The 20,947-nt window shown below is 27.4% G+C and overlaps 1 long non-coding RNA gene across 1 annotated transcript; it reads right to left on the bottom strand.

The window, feature by feature from the left end:
• Positions 1–181: 181 nt before the first annotated feature.
• On the bottom strand, positions 182–11,138 carry LOC107450769 (uncharacterized). Its single transcript, XR_001584994.3, has 3 exons — positions 11,044–11,138; positions 8,391–8,500; positions 182–318 (listed from the first exon to the last, which is right to left on the bottom strand). It is a non-coding gene; the product is annotated as an uncharacterized lncRNA (long non-coding RNA).
• Positions 11,139–20,947: the final 9,809 nt, after the last annotated feature.

The raw sequence follows: 20,947 nt of genomic DNA on the forward strand, positions 1-20,947 counted from the left end.
TTATCTTTGTGTCTAACTGCTCAGAATAAAAAAGGCTATAACATTCTTTTTTCTTTAAAAAAAAAAATCACATTTTTTTAGGAAAAGCTGTCTAGTCCTAGAGGGGATCCCTTACAGATGGAATTATCCGAGAAATAAAAAACTATTGTTGTTTAACAATAAATTACTTTTCGCACAATTATAACATTAGTAAATTAAGTAAAAATTACCCAAAATTTGAAAATTCAGTTGGTCGGGGTGCCTGAGGCAGGAGTGGCCCTTTACCCCTTCATCTTGTGATGGTGGATCCTTGTGGTATTACCTTGAGGTCCTTGCATCCTAAAAATGAAACTAGAGAATTGATACTGGGCACATTGCTGGAGTGATATCATAAAATTATACATTTTCACAATAAGTAGATAAAAAAGAATAAAAGAAGTATACTTAAGAAGTTTGTCAAAAATTTAATTGTACATCTCAGGTATAATTCACTTTCTCTCTCAGCATTCTCACAGTTCACTTTTACTAAAGCAAGTTTACTAGTCAAGTTTGTTACAAATCAAGTAGATTTGCGTCAACGCTTTCATACAATTACATGTCCATGTCTTTCTTTTTATATTCTTTTTTAAATATATATATGATACATGGTTTAATATATATATATATATATTAAGGCCATTTTGAGATATCGCCATAAAATAATTATTCACTATATTCGTGCCATTGATTTATACTCAGACTGTCAGTGTTAAATCACTTTTGAAAAAGTGAGCTACTGGCCTCAGGGAGGCATCTTCAGCTAAGTTTTCGAACTAAAAAATTGAGTCGAAATTTGCGGCTTTGAAGTCTTTCTTAAAAAAGTTTCGAATTAGTTTGTTAAAGTGGTGATCAAAACTGTCAATCTCTATGTCTACATTTCTCTGATACCAGTGAGCGGCAGTTATCTTTCTTAAAATCTTGTTCTGCCTTCTTGTGAGTTTCCCAGGCTCACTTTCTGAAACGGTACACCATGCTAGCGAGGTCATGACTGGTCTAATCATGGAGGTGAAAAGTAATATCTTCAGTTTTAAACTCAGTTTTCCATTGTACATTATTGAGTTGCAGAATTGGCTTTATCTTTGACGTTTTTCACCGACCAAGTCCGTCCGTTGTTACTGACTAGACCTAAGTATGTTGCTTTAGTTACTCTTGGTATCACTTGATTCACGAGAACTGGTTCATCATGCTGTCTAATTGGTTTCCTGTTCTTCTGGATTACCAATAGTTAGGACTTTTGAGCATTTATTTCAAACTTCCAATCTAAGCACCATTTCTCGTATATCTTATCCTGCAGTTATTTCTACAGCCATGTTCGGGTTACTTGATCTTACTATGACACCTGCGTCATCTGCATAAAACGCAGTTAAGTTGTTAAGTTCTATTGGGAAATCGTGTGTAAAAAGGATTTATAAAATTGGTTCGAGTGTGCTACCTTGTGGAACGCCTGCACTTATGCTCCTCACCGGGGAACATGCATTTTTCATTCTAATCTGAAAGTTTCTTTGTGCCAAATAACTCTAAACAAATTTTATTATTCCCTTTGGGAATTCAAGCTCAATTAATTTATAAATTATTTCTTTGTGCCAAACTCTATCAAAGGCTTTATTAATATCAAGCATCAACAAAGCCGAAGTCTGCATTAAGTGCAATCCTCTGACAACATAACCAACTAAACGTAACAACTGTTTTGTTGTATACAGTTTCGCCCTGAATCCATGCTGTTCATCTAGTAAACAACTGAGAAATGGTTTGACCCTTGTGTATGCTATTCTTTTCAGTATCTTACCAAGAGTGCAAAGCAAACTTATAGGTTGAAAACTGGTCGGAGATCTTTGTTTGGTAAAGGAAATAGAATTATATTTGCAGTTTTCCATATTTCAGGAAAGAAGTTCAATGACAGACATGCAATAAATATCTTAGTTGAATATTCTATATTATGATCAGGCAGAGCTTTGGTCGTTTTGTTCTTTATACTTTCTAAGCCATAAAGTCGATTTTTTTTAAAATTACTAATTATAATATCTTAAACTATAAGCACTCAACTTACTGTAGTACTGGCAATAGTACCATCTGTTGAGGAATAAGAGAGGTATTTCTGCCATTAGCGGATGCTTTATTGCCACATTTTTTTCTAATTTATTCAACAAATAAGGAGGAATTTAGAATGTACATTTAAACAGGAGATGGACGTAAAATACAGGAGTCTTTGTTAAAAAACAGGAAACTTAGCAGGTATGTAATTTTATATTCCTTTTCAAATTTAAAATTAACTCTTTTTATTAAAAATAAATTTTAAATCCATTTTTTAATTAAAACTAAAAAAGTGATGTTAACATCCATATAAAAAGTTTAAACGTATAACCAAATATCCTGCTGTTTTAGTAGAAATCATAGTAAATCGATGGGATATATAGAATTGAGGTACAATTTACGGTAGCGCTTTTTTTGTAGCCAGAGTAAACATTTCTATGTGTTTTACATTCCAATCAAAGTAAAATTTACAGTAATGCAAAGTTTTAAAAAATTACTGTACAGTAATTGAAAATTTTGCATTTTTTTCTCATTAAAATAAATAAGTATCAAAATTAACAAAATAATTGAAAATTATTTTTAAAAATTTAACCAAAGTCATTAAACTTAAAAATAATTATCAATGAAATCTACCAAGTTTATTTGGAATATAAGTTTAAATAAATATAGTAAATAAAATAATAAATAAATATCATAAGCAAAACACATAAAATATGTCCTTAAATATTTCAATTACTACTTTTTTTTAGATTCAATGTTATATTTTAAACTTAGGTGATCAAGTAACAGTTTTAAGAATTGAAATTTAGAAGAATAACTGAAAAAAGAATAACGATTAGCCCAAGTGTATTTACAATGAATCAAAAGCGACAAAAAGGGGTTAATTAAATTTATGTTTCAAGATTCAGACGTTTTCTTGATATTTTCAATATGTTTAATAACGTATTAAAATATGGAAATTTTAAAAAATATACAATAATAAGTAGTGATAACTGCCGAATAATAGGTTGAAAAATTACATAATTATCAATAGAATTACTTAAATGTGCAATTTGAATTTCCCATACCATAATAATGTCATGATTTTAAAAAAAAAATTTGAAAATCAACAGCTTTAATTGCAAAAAAAGAAGAAAAAAAATTGGATTTAGTGATAATCAAGAGCAGTTTAAGGTAATTACTCAAATGTGTGAATCAAATTCCTCGTTTCTAAATGATACGGTAAGTAAAATTATATGCTATTGTATGTAAAATTAATAATATGAATTAAAAAAAAACGCATGGATATCAGTCGCAATAACTGAAAGAAAGTCATTAAAAAAAACAATGGTGTCGTCGGGTCGAAACGTGACTAATAAATACACAAATAGAATTTTGCATATCGTAACAATGTTTAAACAATGTAGGGATTTTAAAAAAAACATTTAGAAATTTTTTAGTATTAATAGCCAATAAAATTATTGAAGTAATGCAGGGATATAATAGTATCACAGTACTCATGATGCTATTCGCACAACTCAAGCGTTTCAGAAAGTGATTACTCAAAAGCATGATTCAAATTTTGTAAGCTGTAATAATATCGGAATTTCAAAAACTATGGGAAAATAAATTTCATTAATTGCAAAAGAAGAAAATAAAAAAAAAAAGAAATCGAAACACAGATTCGTTATGGGATCGCACGCATTGAATGTGCAATTAGAAATTTCCATGTTGATCTATCCATGATCTAAGGCCCGGACTTCGATGACATTTGCATTTTTTGTCCTTTAGAGCATTTTTTTAGATTTATAGGGCATTTTCCTTTAATTTTTTTGGCATATTTTGCGTTTTGAAGCATTTTTTAAATTTTTTGTTAATTTTTTCCAATTTTTATTATTTTTTAATCATTTATTATTACACTGGCTTCCAAACAATGAAGAAAATCTCTAGGATATTAACAGGTGAAGCAACAACTTTTCAAATTGAAGTAGAATTGTCAATAAGTGAGACCGTCTTTTTCAAGTAAGCACCAATAACATCAGTAGACGTTGAAAGAAGCTTCTCCAGGTATAAAAATTTACTTTCAGACAAGAGACGCTCGTTTACATTTCAAAATAACAAAAAACATTTAATAATCCAATGTAATTCTGATATTTAGTAATATTATGAGATAGAAGTTGTTATATTCATTTAGTTTCTATACAAAATGAAAATCTTTTGGAGTCAATATTTTCCTTTTTTTTGTTATTTTAGGATCTAAAACATATTTTTCAAACTTTAATGAACGTACACAAAATAATTTTAAAGAGTAAAACATTGTTTTAGTTCAATATTTTTATTTTATTTAAGTATTGTCATTAGGTATTTTTAGCGCAATTTTCGCATTTTTAAGGGCATTTTTCGCACTTTTTAAGGGCAATAATTGAGATTTTTTAGGTCATCAAAATCTGGGCTCTAGTGATCCCATTAAAAATTTATTCATTCTAATTGCTGGCAAATAAATGCACTTGAATAAATGATTCTTTAATTACAAGTCGGAATTTGTAACAAAATTGCTACTCGTTAAAATATAAGTTTTAAAAACAATGAGAAAAAAAACTTTCAAATTTGCTATTTTGGAATTACTTTTTAGAATATCAATTTTATACTTTAGTGCTTGACTCACTAGTTCATTAATTCTAGACAAAGTTATTATGGATATTTTTTTTCAGTCTTGTGTTGTTGAAGTTTGTAATGTAAGCAAAAAAAGTATGTATATAAATCTTAATCTAAAGAAGATTTTTTTAAAACCATTATTTATAATTACTTAAACTATAAACACTCAACATACTGCGGTACTAGCAATAGGACCATCTGTTGAGGAATAAGAAAGGTATTCTTGCCATTAGAAGATATTTTATCGCCAAAATTTTATTTTTAAATTTCTTCAACAAATATGGAGAAATTTGAGAATATAGGGCTAAGCAGGAGATAGTGGTAAAATACAAGAGTAAAAAAACAGGAGACTTGGCAGGTATGTGTAAGTAACGAAATGTAAATTTAAGATTAGCAGAACTACAATTTTTTTTTTGTCGGAGCTTAAATTATTGATTCGCAGAATTCCGCAAATTAACAGAAGAATCACATGCCCGGCTCTAAGGATTGATTCTTACGAATCAATATAGTGCCAAAAACACAATTTCCGATTTTTAGCATTTCATCAATTGCTTTTAAGATGAACTGATTTTATTTGTCTTATAGAAAATGTAAGCAAAACTTATCATTTAAATTATAACATTATTTCAGCGACTGAAAAATGGTTTTGATTTTAAAAATTTTGAGTGAAATAAATCTTTTTTGAGTGAAATAAATCTGCAGACAAAACAATTTATAGATGTTAATATTACAAAATAAAAAGATATTCTTTTTATTAAAAATGCGTTAGAGACTTGGCCACAGCTGATTTGGGGGTTCAACTTATATTTCGTTTTTCTGCACAAATTCCATAATTTAGAAACTTGAATTTACAGAGGTGTGTAAAAAATGTACAAGTAAACAAGGAATTTTACATTTGATAATTAGATTGAAAATCAGCAACTGTTATACTTGAAGTAAAAGATACGTTGCCTTGCAATCCTCAGGTATGCAACTAAAGAATTGAATTTTGCGTGTTGAAAGGGGCAATTTATGAACTTGAGTTCAGAATTTTTTTTCAAAATTGCAATTTGTTCAAAAAATTACTGCTTTTCCAAAGAAATTTTTTAAAATTCTTTTTGCCTTAAATAATAACTGTTTATTTATGTTGTAGACAATTTTATCTCTCTCTTCATTTCATATGCTCACACTTCAGTTGATGTTGAAAGTAAAAAAAGAGAAGAGAGCGAAAAGAACATTTTGCCAAGTTTAATAACTTAACACTTATATTTAAATTATTAATTCTTAAATTAATGAATTCTTCATATAGAGTTAAAGAAATTAATAATTAATTCTTTATTCTTTAAATTCTTCATAAAAGCTTTAATTAAAAAAAATTCAAATTTAAACTTTCATATTAGATAAACATTACATACTGCTATCAAATTGTAAAAAAATATTTCATTTTTATTTCTTATCGTAGCATATTTTTCCAAAGTTTCCTTTTTTCAAGTATAATTTGATTACTTTCAAATCCAGACAATCTTTCATTTTGTTAGGATTAAAAATTTAGTAAAATGCGATTGCATAAAATTATAATAACTATATATTTTTCTTTTTGTTATTTTCGATCTTTTTGAAAATTAACTTAAATGAATTGGCAATCATGGGGATAGATAGCAAAGCCTCCTGGTTACATAAAAAATTATTTTACAAGAAAAAAACTATACATAAACAATTTTTTCACAACTCATTTTTAATATTAACCATTGATGACATTTATACGGATATTAAAAAAAATAGTTTTACACAGTTTTTTATATTTATATGAAAAATATTTTCCACATTAACTATAATAGAAATAAATTTTAATTCTTCTAGTTATTTAAACTTTAAAAATAAAATTAAAAAAAAAAAAAAACTCTTTTTATGTTTGATTTTCAAACATAAAAATTTCCTTATGAAATAGGAACTTTCCACTTTAAGAAATAGAAAATTAATACAAAACATATTGTAATTTTAAATTTAACAAAATTAATATATTTTTACAAATTAATAAAATGTTGAATTCCAAGCGTAACAGAGGGGAAATCACACAAGTATTTTATTCTAAAAAATGCATTAAATATTTTTGAAAACAAAAATTCTATTAGAATATGATACTTTAGGGTGCAATATTTAATTAATTGGCATAAATAATAAGAGAGCCTCATAATTAAATTGCAAGTTAATTAAAAGTACTTGAAACGGAGGGGACAAATAATATCCCACATTTTTGACATGCACTGTTATTTATGCTAAATTCTTTGATTTAGACCATCCTAAACAATATCAGTAATTTTTTTTTAATTTATCACATTTCAAGGTAAAATAAATTATTATAAGACTTTTAAAATTTCAAACACATTTTTTTAACTCCAAATAATGCATCGTTACAGAGAGGACATTATATGTAACAAATCTGACAAAAAGTTAAAAGGGAATATCACTGTTAAAAGTGACTCTTCGGTTATTTCAAGTTGAAATTGGCAGCACTGCTATATTGAAACCCATGCTACATCTTTGTAGTTATACTTAAAAGTTTTTATTTTACCACACCATGTTAAAAAAAAAGTGTTTTGTTTATTTCTTTCTTTGTTCAATTATTTGGGCAACAAAATTAACTACCCTAGTCTTTTTTTAACATTCTAGCTCTATTTCTCTCATTCTTTCTGTTGCTGCTTTCCCCCATATTGATTACTCACTTAAAAAACTTTTAACTATAAACTAAACACACTATCAAATAAAAATGATACAGCTTTGCATAAAAAGTGTGCTCTAATAGTGGAGGAACTGATTTAAACTAGTTGAATCAGGATGCATTAGCACTTGTTCACATTTCTAGATTTCCTTTTTAACGGTCAACCTATTAATTTTGTGTAACTGAGGGGACATTTAGTTTTGTCTGCTCTGTTACATCCCCTCTATTATATAAGAAACTTTAAAATTTTAATTTTTTTTCTTCAAAAATATAACATAACATGATTGTACTAATAGACTTTTTTTGTAAAGACCAAATATTAAGTTAAAAGGTTTTTGTGTAATGAATAAAGAATAATTGTAACAAAGGAGACAAATGCATATTTGAGATAATTTTTAACTTAAAAAAAAAGAAGAAAAATATTTTTTGAAATCACTACTTAGTTAGACTCAGGAATAATTTATTTTACAATATAAATCAAACTATATGCAAAATAGTAATATTTTTAATAACTTATTCTTCTTTAAAATAAACAGTTTGTTTTTGGTAGAATAAATCAAAATCATGAATGCTTTCTATTTATGCTAAATTTTACTATAATCATGCATAACATCAAAAAATAATTTCTGAATTCATAAATTACAAAAAATTTCTATTAAAATGATACCGAATACAAGGATATTGCTTAAACTTTAAAAATTCACTACTGGTTTCAGTTGGCATGGAATTTAACAAATACATTTAATATCATTCATTTAAAGCATGCACATTTATATATAAAACATGTACAAAATATTTATTATATGTGTCCTTTCTGTGAGAAATTGTTTTTAGATTTTATAGACATTTTCACAATTTTGATAAAAACAGAAAGATACGCATGACACACACTAAAATGGCACTTAAAATCAAGAAGACCCTCTAATAATGGAGAAAAAGTAGATACCTATGAGATGAAAATAAATGAAAACTAGTCAGTAAACTCATAAGTTTAGAAAAAGTAACTTACTGGCGTAAAATTATGGACAATCAAATAAATTTGCATCTTGTTATCATTTAGGCTTTTAGCTTTCAAAATGGCACTAAGAGCTCCAAATTCCATAATTTCTGATTTGTTATCTATAGGAATAAAATAAATAACTAAAAATCGCAAAATAAATAAACTATTATCTGCAAAAAAAAAAAACTCTTTGAATTTAAAGGTGGGGATAGTAGTTATCGACTACGAAAAGGTACCCCACCATCGAATCGAGATAACATGTCTTGTATACAAGTGAATTGGAATAGTATTTTTGTAGTGGTAGACACACTACATTAAGCTTTGACGAATGTCAAAACTTTATTAAATTTCAGTCAAATTTATCTAGTCAAATACCAAATTAAAACTCTAAATATTGATTGACTCTAAATATTGGTTGTCTGAGTCCTAATTATCCACAAAGACGTTCAGCTGTAAGGTATAATTGCCAACTTCCTCAAAATAAAAAATTTGCAAGATTTTACAAATTATACAATAAAAAGATAACTATTTAAAAAACAAAATTCTAAACACATTTCTAATATCTAACATTGATAACATTTATTCAGACAATAAAAACATTTTTAGTAAAGTTGTTCATTCTTAGATATAAAAAGTTCTCTTTCAATTTAGGAGATTTTTTAGCATATATTCCTTTTCTAGGTTTTTTCCCCTCCTTTGATAAAAATGGGAGACGTATACATTTATAATAATTCAGAAGAGGATAAAAAAAAGGGTAAGCCTACACAAATGGGAGGACATTCCCCTTTAAACATTAACTTCAATGCTGTATCATCATAATTATAATTTTGGTTCCCGATTAAGGTTTCTCAGTTAATAGTGTAATGTATAAAATAAATAAAATCAAATAAGTAAAATAAAAAATAAATAAAAATCAGTAATGGATAAATAGATTTATAAATAAATAAATGGATAAATAACTGATAATAACTTAATACTTTAAATCCTTAGCAATAAAATAAATGTCATCCTAAAATAAGAAACAAAGCTGCAAGAAAGCAGATAATAAAGGACGAATCTATAAAATAAAAGAACAATTCTTTAAATAAGTCACCCAAAAAAATTATAAAAATCATTAAATTACTAAAAATATTGAACAAATAATCTGCATTTAATTGAAATTAAAGCATATTTAATCAACAGACAAAGTTTCTTAAAAATAGAAGGAGGAAAAAACAATAAAAATGTAATAAGTAAAGATATTCTATTTATAAAATAATAATACGAAGAAGAAGAATCATAAAGCAAAATGGATAAATAGCAAAATATTAATTACCTAAGAGAATAAAATTGTGAAATTAAAAAAAATTAGAAATCTTATTTTAATGATAAATATTAAACTAAAGAATAAATAAATAAATAAAAATATATAAGTTAATTGAAATTAAGCCAAAATTATAATTAGCTAAATAAAACCAAATTATAATAAAAGAAAGATTTATTAAAATCATCTAATTAACTAATACAAAACAAAATTAATGATTATGGCAAAGAAAAGAAAATAATAAAATAAAAGATCAATTTATTAATCAAATTAAATAAAAACAACCCTAATAAATTACCAAACAGAATTGTTTGTTGAAAGAAGCGCCAACATAAATATTTAACAAAGCAAGGTATGATGAGATCAACTTGGATTTTAAATAATTCTTTATCTTAAAATTCATAAATAAAAAGAAATCATTTATTTATTATGAATGATTGCGAAGAGAAAAAAAAATCTCAAAACATTGGGGAATCAAAAATGTACCACTTGTAAAAAGAGAAAGCTGCAATTTGCTTCATAAAAAAGATATCTAATCTTAACAATAAATAATGCTCTTCTCCAATTCTCCTCCTAATAATAAAGTATGCATATGTATAAACAATATTATGCTTTTATTTGTTTTATAAAAGATGAATTTTAAAGAAAGCAAATGTAATTTTAAATCAGGCAAATGATAATATCACCTCTGAGAAATAAATGCAAATAAATTTTTGTTTCTTTAATAGATAACAAAAGAATAAGCATAGCAGACGATAAAAAACTTTTTGTTCCTAATAATAATGTACTTGTCACAATAAATCAAGGATGATGCAAATTGAGAAATAAAAGTGGATTAAAAAAGTACTTTTAAGATAGAAATTTTAAGTTCCTGAACTCAGACATCCAATTGACAACACTCCAGAAACGCTACACATAAGATCAAGGTGCTTATCCAAATTTTTGAACAAAAAACAAGCATTTCTTAAGTACTTTTCAAGCACTCAAAAAAGTTTCCTAAACTCCTTAGTTTTCTAAAAAAAATATAAGGAGTGATCTGTCACACCCGTTTAGTGATCTGTCACACCCGCTACAATCGCCAAGGTGCCAAATATATTTTAAACAACTCATTCTTTTTTTAAAAAAAAGATAATTTGTCTTAAAAGGGGACCAATATAAAATCATTCAGCAATCCACAGCTGATAGCTAATAACTGATATCGGTTTTAAATTAAGTTATAAAGAAGTTAAAATACCACATTATAAAAAAGAAATCATTAAACAAATCATAAAAAATATTCTTTTATAAAAATAGAATTATTGCTAATTTGAAAGCAATTATTTAAATTTCATGTAAAAAGAAATGAATGAAATAACATACTTAAAGCAAAGGATAAAACGGCAGAAGATGCCAGAGTTGCATGACCACAAAGGTTAACTTCACAGGTTGGAGTAAACCATGCCAGACCAAACTTATTGCTTAAAGATAAAAAAAAATGTATGGAAGAAGAATAAATAAAATGAATTTAAAATCTTTTTCAACATTTAAATATCATTTATAAATTACCATTAAGCACAGGTATTTCAATTCAAAAATAAAATCTATACAAATTATGCAGGAATATTGTATACTACAGTGATTAAACATGTCTAGAGAATTGTTTAAGAAATGAATGACTTGGGGTACTATTATACCTTTATATTTATTTTTACAGTGACTGCAAACAGAGCTTCAAAATGAACGTGGTTTATAACTACAGTATTAATCTCATTAGTTTTGTAACAGAACCTTGAAAACTCGAGCCTGCCTCAGGATGGTCCTCCATTAATAACAGTTTTGGATTTTAAACTCCCAGTATTCAGTTTTTAACTATTTAACATCCTACTCAATATCTTCCAACGAGCTGTGATAGCTCAGGGGAAAGAGCATTCGCCTTCCAATGAGGTTAACCGGGTTAGAATTCCGCAACCGGCTCACCTCGACCACAGTGATGACCTAAAATATCCTCAGAGGTAGACGAATCATAGGTTAGAGTCCCCTTCCCGTGAGGCTAACTGTGAGAGGTTTTCCTCTCCATGTAACAAAACTGAGAGTTAGTTCCATCAGAAAGTCCTCTACAAGAACAAATTTCTCCCAAAACTTGATCTAGGAGTTCCCTTGTCTTCTGGAGTTCAAAATTACAAGGCTACAGAGTTGAAAATTAGTCGTAAACCCAAAAAATTGGGTCGATACTGTTCAATGATGGATATAACACAAAAAAACCTTAAAACCATCTTTTCCTTAACTAATGGCCGAATCCTAACAATTAAAAAAAAAATAATTTAAGCTTTATCCAAGTTTTTGTAAAAATAAAAACAGCTTAAAATTTATCAGTTTATTAATAGTAAAATTTTAAAAGTATACAAGTATTAAATAAAACATTTACAAAGATAAAAAAAGAGAAAGATTAAATGTAATAAAACCCGGACTATATTTAAATAAAAAGTACTGCCATTAAAGTACACTGCACAAAATAAAAAATAATGGGAAAAAAACCCAACCAAATCAGCAAAGAAACCTTTCTCGATATACAGTGATCGTAGAAGTAAGGGAGGGACTCTCTCCTTCCATGTGCGTGTGCGTATACAGGGTATATATGGGGTTTTTGCTACATTTTAGACTTTCAAATTCATGACTTTCCATGATTAATTCCAAAAACTTTTCATGACTTAAGGAAAATTACTATTTTCTCTGACAATAACACAACAATAAATTTAAAAAAGTATTATAATAACATTAATTGAAATGATAGGTATAAACAAAACTGTTAAACTTGGCCCCTTCATATTTATAGATTTTAAATTTAAAAAGCAGAGTAAAGAAAGAATTGAAACAATAAAAATTATGAAAAAATACATCGGCAATTATTTTTTTTTCTTACAGAATTATATTCTCAAGATGATTTTCTTATTCATCGGAAAGGAAAGAAATACTACTGATTTTACTGTTCACAATGAAGAAATATTCGCCAATTGACTGGCTTGCTTCATCTAGTGTTTTAAATTGATAAAATAACAAAATTTAAAAATAAATAAATTTTAAAAAAATTCTGAAATCACAGAAGCTTAAAAGATAATTCGCTCCATAAATGATGTTTCTTCTTTTATTTTTTTAAAAGAACACCATAATTTTTTAAAGAACATGATAAAAACTTTTATTTTTTAATAAAATAAGACTGTGAGTGGAGAATTTGTTACACATTTGGAACACCATGAAATTGGTATGGTGGAAAATTCCATTTTAAATACTAGATTTTTCGATGACCTAATAAATCCATGACTTTTCATGATTTATTTTTTAAAAGAATAATTAAAATCATGACATTTTATGACAAATTTTGTTCAATATTGAAATTCATGACTTTCCAGGTGTGAAGACCATACGTCTTAACGTAAAACATTGCAAGAAACTACAGTTGTTATAATTTGTGACAGGGTAGCTAAGTTTAAAAAAACTTTGTTAAAGCAAGTTTAAAATAACGAATAGAAATGTGTTTTAAACATACTTAAAAAAATTATAATTTAAAAAAGAAAAGAAAAATTAAAAAAATGTTTCAGAAACTAATGGGAAAGTGTTTAAGTAAAAAAATGTTTAAGCTAAAAATAAAATGAAATGCAGAAGAACAAATGCTCTCAAAATGTGGTTTTGTACATTGTTAAATAAGGAATTGTTTGAATGTTACTAAGATAGCAAAGCTTGTAACAATATTGAATGCTCTAAATCATAGGTCGCCAAAGTGGTCTATATAGACCCCCAGGGGTCTATTTAACGAAAGCGGGGGTCGATCTGAGACAGGGGGGCGAATGGGGGTCGATCCGAATCGGAAGGGTCGATTGTGAATTTAAAAAAAAAATCAGTTCTCAATACGCAAATCACACATACCTAATTAAGTATGTAAAATTTGTGAATTTTTTTAATAACTGACTCAATATCAGTTTCTTTATAAAACATAAATTAATAAACGTATATTTATTGGGGTGAAACAAGTATTTACGTTCCACCGCGCAGTGGCACGAACTCAGCGCAGTTTATAAGTCATATGCATATGTGCGCTTGTCCAAATGTCACGTGTGACGAGCATTGGCGTTACAAATGCAAATATCATACGCAGTTTCAGCTATCTTTGCAAACTGTGTTGAATATTTGCAGTGTCATTATTAAAACTTTTATAGTTTTGGATAATTAATTATTGTTTCGATAAAACCATTCGTTTGGTTTAGATATCAATTTTAATTATCAATGCACAAAAAAGAAGGTAAGCTCTAATAATATGAATTAGTACAGCCCGCGACAATATATAGCACACTTTGTATTTTTTTACGAAAATTACAAAATGGACCAATTTTTGTAAATTTCAATATTAATATATTTTTCATAAAACTATTGTTACACAATGTACTATTACTTTAATAAATGTTTAAAATCATAAAATAAATGTACAAACACTGTATCTAATAGAGTTTTATTTTAATTAACAGAAAATTACGTTTGTTGGGGTCGATGGAGATTTCGAAAAATTATACAGGGGTCGATGATCAAAAAAGTTTGGCAACCCCTGCTCTAAATAAATAAATTTTTTTATTTTTAAAGCAAATGTGACTTTACATAAGGTTCTTTTAGATAAAAAAAAAGGGAATATCTATGAAAAAAATGTACTGCTTAACTCTAAGATCTACGAGGTACTTTTGAGCTTTATACGCGTAGATTTTCGTTATGCCTTACATTTACTTTTTGTCTTATTTTTAAATGTTGCTCTACACCTTTACTTTAGGCTTTCCTATATTTTACGCGCTTTCTTTTCATATGTGTTACTTCTACATTTAAGCGTTACTATTCTTTAAGTTTCATTGTTATTTTATATTTTACACATTTCATGTGTTTCCTTTACACGTTTACATTTTTATGCGTTACTTTTACTTTCGCGTATTACTTTAAATTATGCTTTAGTTTACACACATTATTTTTTATTACATACTTTTTCATGTTACTCAGCTCTCCAAGTTACTATGTTTTAAGCGTTGTTTTACTTTGAATATGCTTAATTTTCACTTTTACGCGTTGTATTTTAAACTTTACTTTTGATATCTACGCAATAATAATGAATTAAGTTCTCATGCGTTACATTTTTATACGTAACCTTTACGCGTTTTTTTCTATAATGGGGTCATTTTGCGTATTTATTTTATCATGTTTTTTCTGAATAATTTTAAGCGTTAGTTCTGTTTATACATTATTATTTTTGTTATTCTTTACAATATCCTCGATGACTTTTTATTTTAACGCCTTTAGTTTACTCGTACATTTTTTTATGTATTACTTTTATCTGTACTCTATGGCTAATTTACTAATTTTACATTTTACTTTTTTGCTCTACTTTTACGCTTATCCTTTTCTTTGGCGATATTTTATTTTTACGAGTTTCACATGTTTACTTTTCTTTTGTGTTATTTTTAATTTACCGCGTTATTATAGTTGACAGGTTTTTTTCTCCTCTGTTACTTTTTATTCAAGCGATATTAAATTTACGCTTTACCCTTATTATTGTTTACATTAGCTCTACATACGCGCTCGTTTTGCGAGTACAATTTCTTCATGCGTTACATTTTGGCTTTATTTGTTACTTATACGCTTTTTTTTTTCTTTTCTTATGCAGTAATTTTATTATTTTACTTCTCACTTTCAAATATTATTTACTTTCCTTAAACGTTACTTTTAAGCGTACCCTATTCTTATGAGTTACTTTCTCTTTCTGGTAATTTAAAAATTTTATGCTTGCTTTACATGCATTTCGTCACTGTGATACGTTTGTTTTTCTTGATTATTTTTCTTTCTGCTTTAATTTACATACATTAGTTTACTTTGTTTCTGAGACATTAATTTTCTTTATGCGTTATATTTAAGGCCTTTATTTTACCGCGTTATGACCTTTTTTTTTACTTATTTTATGCGTTCTTTAACTTTCAGACATTATTTAAACAGGTAATGAGCTATTTTTACACGTTATATTCTTATGGGGAATTTTATTTTTGTGTTTCTTTAGAGCATTGTTTTCCTTATGGATAACTTTAACGCGTTTATTTTTATTTTGCGATATTATTAATTTAACACATTATTACATTTTATTCGTTAATTTTCCTATGAATTACTTTTGCAAGTTTTTCTAACGGATTATTTTCTCTTTCATGCGATATTTTATTTTACGCATGTAAGAACAAAAATTTGTTTCATGAAGGAATAAGTACTGTGCAATTGTAATTCATTCCTTTCTTGTGAATTACATTTGTAGGGCATAAGCGCTCATTTCACAAGTCATTGTAAAATGCGAGCTACATTTTTTATGCGTTACATTTTCTTGTTTAGTTTTCTAATTTCTTACGTTTATGCTTTTATTTTTAATATGCAACAATTTTAAGCATTTAATTTGCTTTTGTGCTTCTTACTTTTACTTGTTACCTTCACGCATTTGCTCAATTTACGCGTTATCATATATTACGCTTTACTTTTAATTTGTTATCTTTACGTGTTACTTTATCGCATTACGATTTTTCATGCAGAAATTGCACAATTTTTACTTTACTTCTTAACGCGTTACTTCTCGATCTTCAATTTATGGTGAGTTACTCTTCTTTATGTGTTAATTTTACTTTTCTCATGCGTTTTTTTTTTTTTATCTTTCACGAATAATATGCATTAGTGTTACGTATTTGTATTTATTTACGCGCTGCGTTTTTTTCGTATGACTTCCTTTTTTTCGTTTACTTTCCTTATACGTTATTTTTACACGAGATCAAAATACTTCAGTTTAAGTTTACCGAACTCAACGGCTTTTCTTCATTATTTTTTTTTCTTTACTGTTACTGTAACGCGTTATTATATTTTATGCGTTACTTTTCTTAAAATGTTACCATTCAGAATTAAAATTTTTCATGTATTACTTTTACTTTTCTTGTGCAGTAGTTTTAATTCTTTCCGTCAAACTTCCTTTAAATTTTTAACGCGTATTTTTAATTTATGCATTATTTTACTGTGTACATTTTTCATTTTTAAGCAAATGCTTTTATGCCTTATTTTCTAGCATTACTTCCCTTTATGCTTCAATTTATCTACATTTTACTTCATATTTTATATGATACTTTTCTTTACGCCTTACGTTTAAGCTTAATAATATTGCACGTGATAGTTTTCTTTATGCTTTTAAACGTTTACTTTTCAAATATAATTTCTATTCATATACTCTTATACCTCAGTTTTACGCGTGCGTGTTACTCTTTCTATGCTTTATTTTAAACACATCTTATTTTAAACATTTTACCTTTATATCGAACACTTTACTTTTCTTTATGCGTTACTTATACATCTTCAATTTTTGTATGAACGTTACTTTTACTTTTCTTTATGTTTTATTTTTGTGGATTAAATTTGTTTTATTCTTAATTTTACAACTTCACTTTTTTATGCAATATTCTTTTGAGTTTTACAGGTGTTTACTTCTATTCAGCGTTACTTTTACGAGTTTTTTTTAGAGCCATTATTTTAACATATTATATTTTAGGTGTTATTTTTCTTACAGAGTTAATTTTAAGAATTTACATTTCTTAGGCTTTTTGTTGTTGTGCAGTACGTTGCTCTATTTTTTTCCCCTTACTTTTTAATTTATTGCTTTTCTTTATGAGTTTTTAGAAGTTTACTTTTTATTCTCTACTGTTCCTTACGCTTTATTTTTTCATTCACGCATTATTTTCGCGCGTTTACTTCTCTTAAGCGTGATTTTTACTTTTATGGGTAATACACACTTTTACGCATTGAACAATTCACTTTCACGTGTTATTTTTTTACGCGTAACTTTTACGCCTTTGCTTAATTATGCGTTTTTTTAAGGGCGTTCACTTTTATGCGTCGCATTGACGTTTTTATTTTCAATTCATTTGTTTCAATTTATTCACATTTTTTTTTAGTATGCGGTATGTTTGCGCAGCTAATCTTTTTTGCATAACTTTTAACCGTTCATTTTATTTTACGTGTTGTTATGTTTCATTTACCTAAGATTCTCGTATTTTTCATGCGTAATTATATTTTACGAGTTATTTTTCGCGATGCGTAATTCTTGTTCTACGTTACTATTACGCTTCGCTCTTCTTTCTTTACTCCATACTTCACGCGTTACTTTTCTCAGGCGTTACTTTTACTATTGCGCATTATGCTTTAATTTAATCACTTTTTAAAATAATTTTCAATTATTTCAAAATTTCTTCTACGTATTTGCTTTTTTAAGCGTTACTTCTACTTTTTCATGTGTTACTCGTTATGCTCTTTTTATTTTACGAGTTACTTTTCTTAATGCTTTAATTAACATTTTTTTCACTTAATTTTACATTTTATACTTTGTTTTTCATCATACGTTTCCTTAACTTTTCCTAAGCGTTACTTTTTATTTATTACTTTTGCGTATTATTATTTTTTAAGCGCTACTTATCTTTATGCTTTAATTAATACACCTTTTTAGATACTTTACATTTCAAACTTTAAATTTTTTTATACTTTAGTTTATGCATTATGTTTTACCCTTAACTTTCTATTTGCTTTGTTTCTCTTTATCCTATAGTTTACTTTACTTTGTACTCTGCTTTATTCTTATATTACTCGATTTATATTACGATTTAAACTTGGTTGACGCGTTGAGTTACATGCTTTTTATTTTTCGCTTTTCTTTACTTTTTACTTTACATATGTTTTACTTTCCTTTCTACTAAACATTATAAACTACATTTTTATTTTATAATTCTGCTTTAGTTTTCTTTATACTAAATTTAGTTTTGTTTTAGACATGTTTAGTTTTCTTTATACTATATTATACTTTATTTCATATTTCACGTTTCACTTTGCCTTATACAATAATTAACTTTTTAATTTACACAATATTTTCTATTTTACTCCTTGAACTTGTCCTCATACTTAACACTTTTCTTTCTGTTATAATACATAATTTATTTTACTTATAACTTTCTGCTATATTTATATTAACTGTTTTTTATTCTTTACACTTTTTAGGTTTGTTTTATGCTTTACTTTATATTTGAAGCTGTAATTTAGTTTACCTTCCAGATAACTTTTTACTTTACCTTCTTTTTTTTCATTTTATAATTTACTCTTCACTTTACACTTTAGATTTTACACGTTAACTTAAGCTAAATTTACTTTACATATTTGCTTCATAATTTAATTTACACTTCAATTTATTTTCTACCATATTTTTCTTTACTATAAACTTTTTAATTTATATCATATATTGTTATTTTTCTGAAAATTTATATAAATGCTGATTAGCATACACACGAAGACTATTAAATACTTTGAGTGTTTATGTGACTTACCTTTAAAAATCTATGATGTCTCTTGGTTGGATTTATGTTTCCTAAAGATTTCGAAAGCTGAAAAAAAAATACATATTGATTAAAATTACATAAATAACTTTGCAACACGATAATAGGGGCCATTCAAACATTACTCAAGGACATAAAGGGGGTGTGGAACCCTGAACGCAGAAGGGTATAGAGGCATCCTGGACAATTCGGCGATTCCCACCCTGTTGCAACAGTTCGGTAATGGCCCGTTTGTGTTTCAACACGATAACGCTGCCATTCATAAAGCACATGCCATCACGGACTGGTTTGATGAAATGGAGGTGCAAGAGCTTGACTGGCCATCCCAAAGTCCCGACATCAATCCAATTGAGCATCTCTGGGATGAGTTGGAGCTCCGGTTGAGGGCCAGACCTCCAACGCCCCAAAACCACCACTCAACTCTTCGCCATGTTACAGGAGGAATGGCGGGCAATACTTGCCGCCATGTACCAGCACCTAGTGGATAGCCTTCCTAGAAGGGTTAAAGCTGTGATTTGGGAGCGTGGCGGCAATACGCCCTACTGACTTGATACTAGCACCTCATGTATCCGAAATGAGGGGTGTCCGGTCATTAATGGCCAGATAGTGTATATTTAATTTGAAAGAAATATATAGATAGAAATATATATTTAATTTGAAAGAAATATATAGATAGAAATATATATATTTAATTTGAAAGAAATATATAGATAGAAATATATATTTAATTTGAAAGAAATTTAAATTTTAAAATTCTAAAATGAAAGCTAAAGTTTTTTTCAGTAGAATAGAAAAATTTTAGCTACCACTATTTTATTTTTTCCACGCCGTGGGAACCCTGATAATATATATAACCTATAGCTTTATAAAAAATCAGAAGGAATAAATATGCTTTACTTACAGAAGTCTTCCGGAATTGCTCTAACTTGATAAATCGGCATCCAAATGTGTCCGGCAGTTGTTAATTTAATTAATCATGTTTGAATCATTCAAACGGGCCCATTTCTATCGTAGTACGATGCAAAATTATCCTGAAAGTCTAAAACATGTTGTATTAAAAAGAATAGTATAGCTTGTTAAATATCATTAATTTCGCAAGAGCTTGAAAGCAAACTTGGAATATATAAATGTTTTAAAATTAAAATAAAGTATAAGAAGCATGCGAAAACAAATGATAGAAAGAAAATGAAAAGAAAACCACTATAGCAAAAACGGGAATAATAAACAAAACATTGCTTAAGAAGCTCAATGAAAATTTTAAAAAAAAAAACACCATTAAAAAGTGAAAAAAAATTAAATGAAAAAGTGATGAAAGAAAACCAAAAACAAAATAACACCGTGAAAAAAGGATAAAAACAATAAAAACGGAAAACAAACACCATGAAAAGATAAAAAAAAAAAAAAAAGAAACAATGCACCATGAAGGTACGAAAGGAAACGTTAGGAAAATGCGGAAAACAGACACAGTGAAAAGACTAAAAATAAAGGGCCCAAAACACCTCGAGAAAAAAAAGAAACGGAAAGCAAACATACTAAAAATATGAAGAACAAACATAATGAATAAACGAAAAACAAACACAGTGAATAAATGGAAAACAAACACATTGAACAATTGGAAAACAAACTCAATGAATAAATGGAAAACAAACCCAACGAATAAATGGTAAATAAACACAGTGAATAAATAGAAAACAAACCCAACGAATAAATGAAAAACAAATACAGTTAATAAATGGAAAACAAAGCCAATGAATAAATGGAAAACAATCACAATGAATAAATGGAAAATAAACACAGTGAATAAATGGAAAACAAATCCAACGAATAAATGGAAAACAACAGGGATGAGAGTAGTCAGAAAGTAA

This window comes from Parasteatoda tepidariorum, chromosome 9, assembly GCF_043381705.1.
Source record: "Parasteatoda tepidariorum isolate YZ-2023 chromosome 9, CAS_Ptep_4.0, whole genome shotgun sequence".
Lineage (NCBI taxonomy): Eukaryota > Metazoa > Arthropoda > Arachnida > Araneae > Theridiidae > Parasteatoda > Parasteatoda tepidariorum.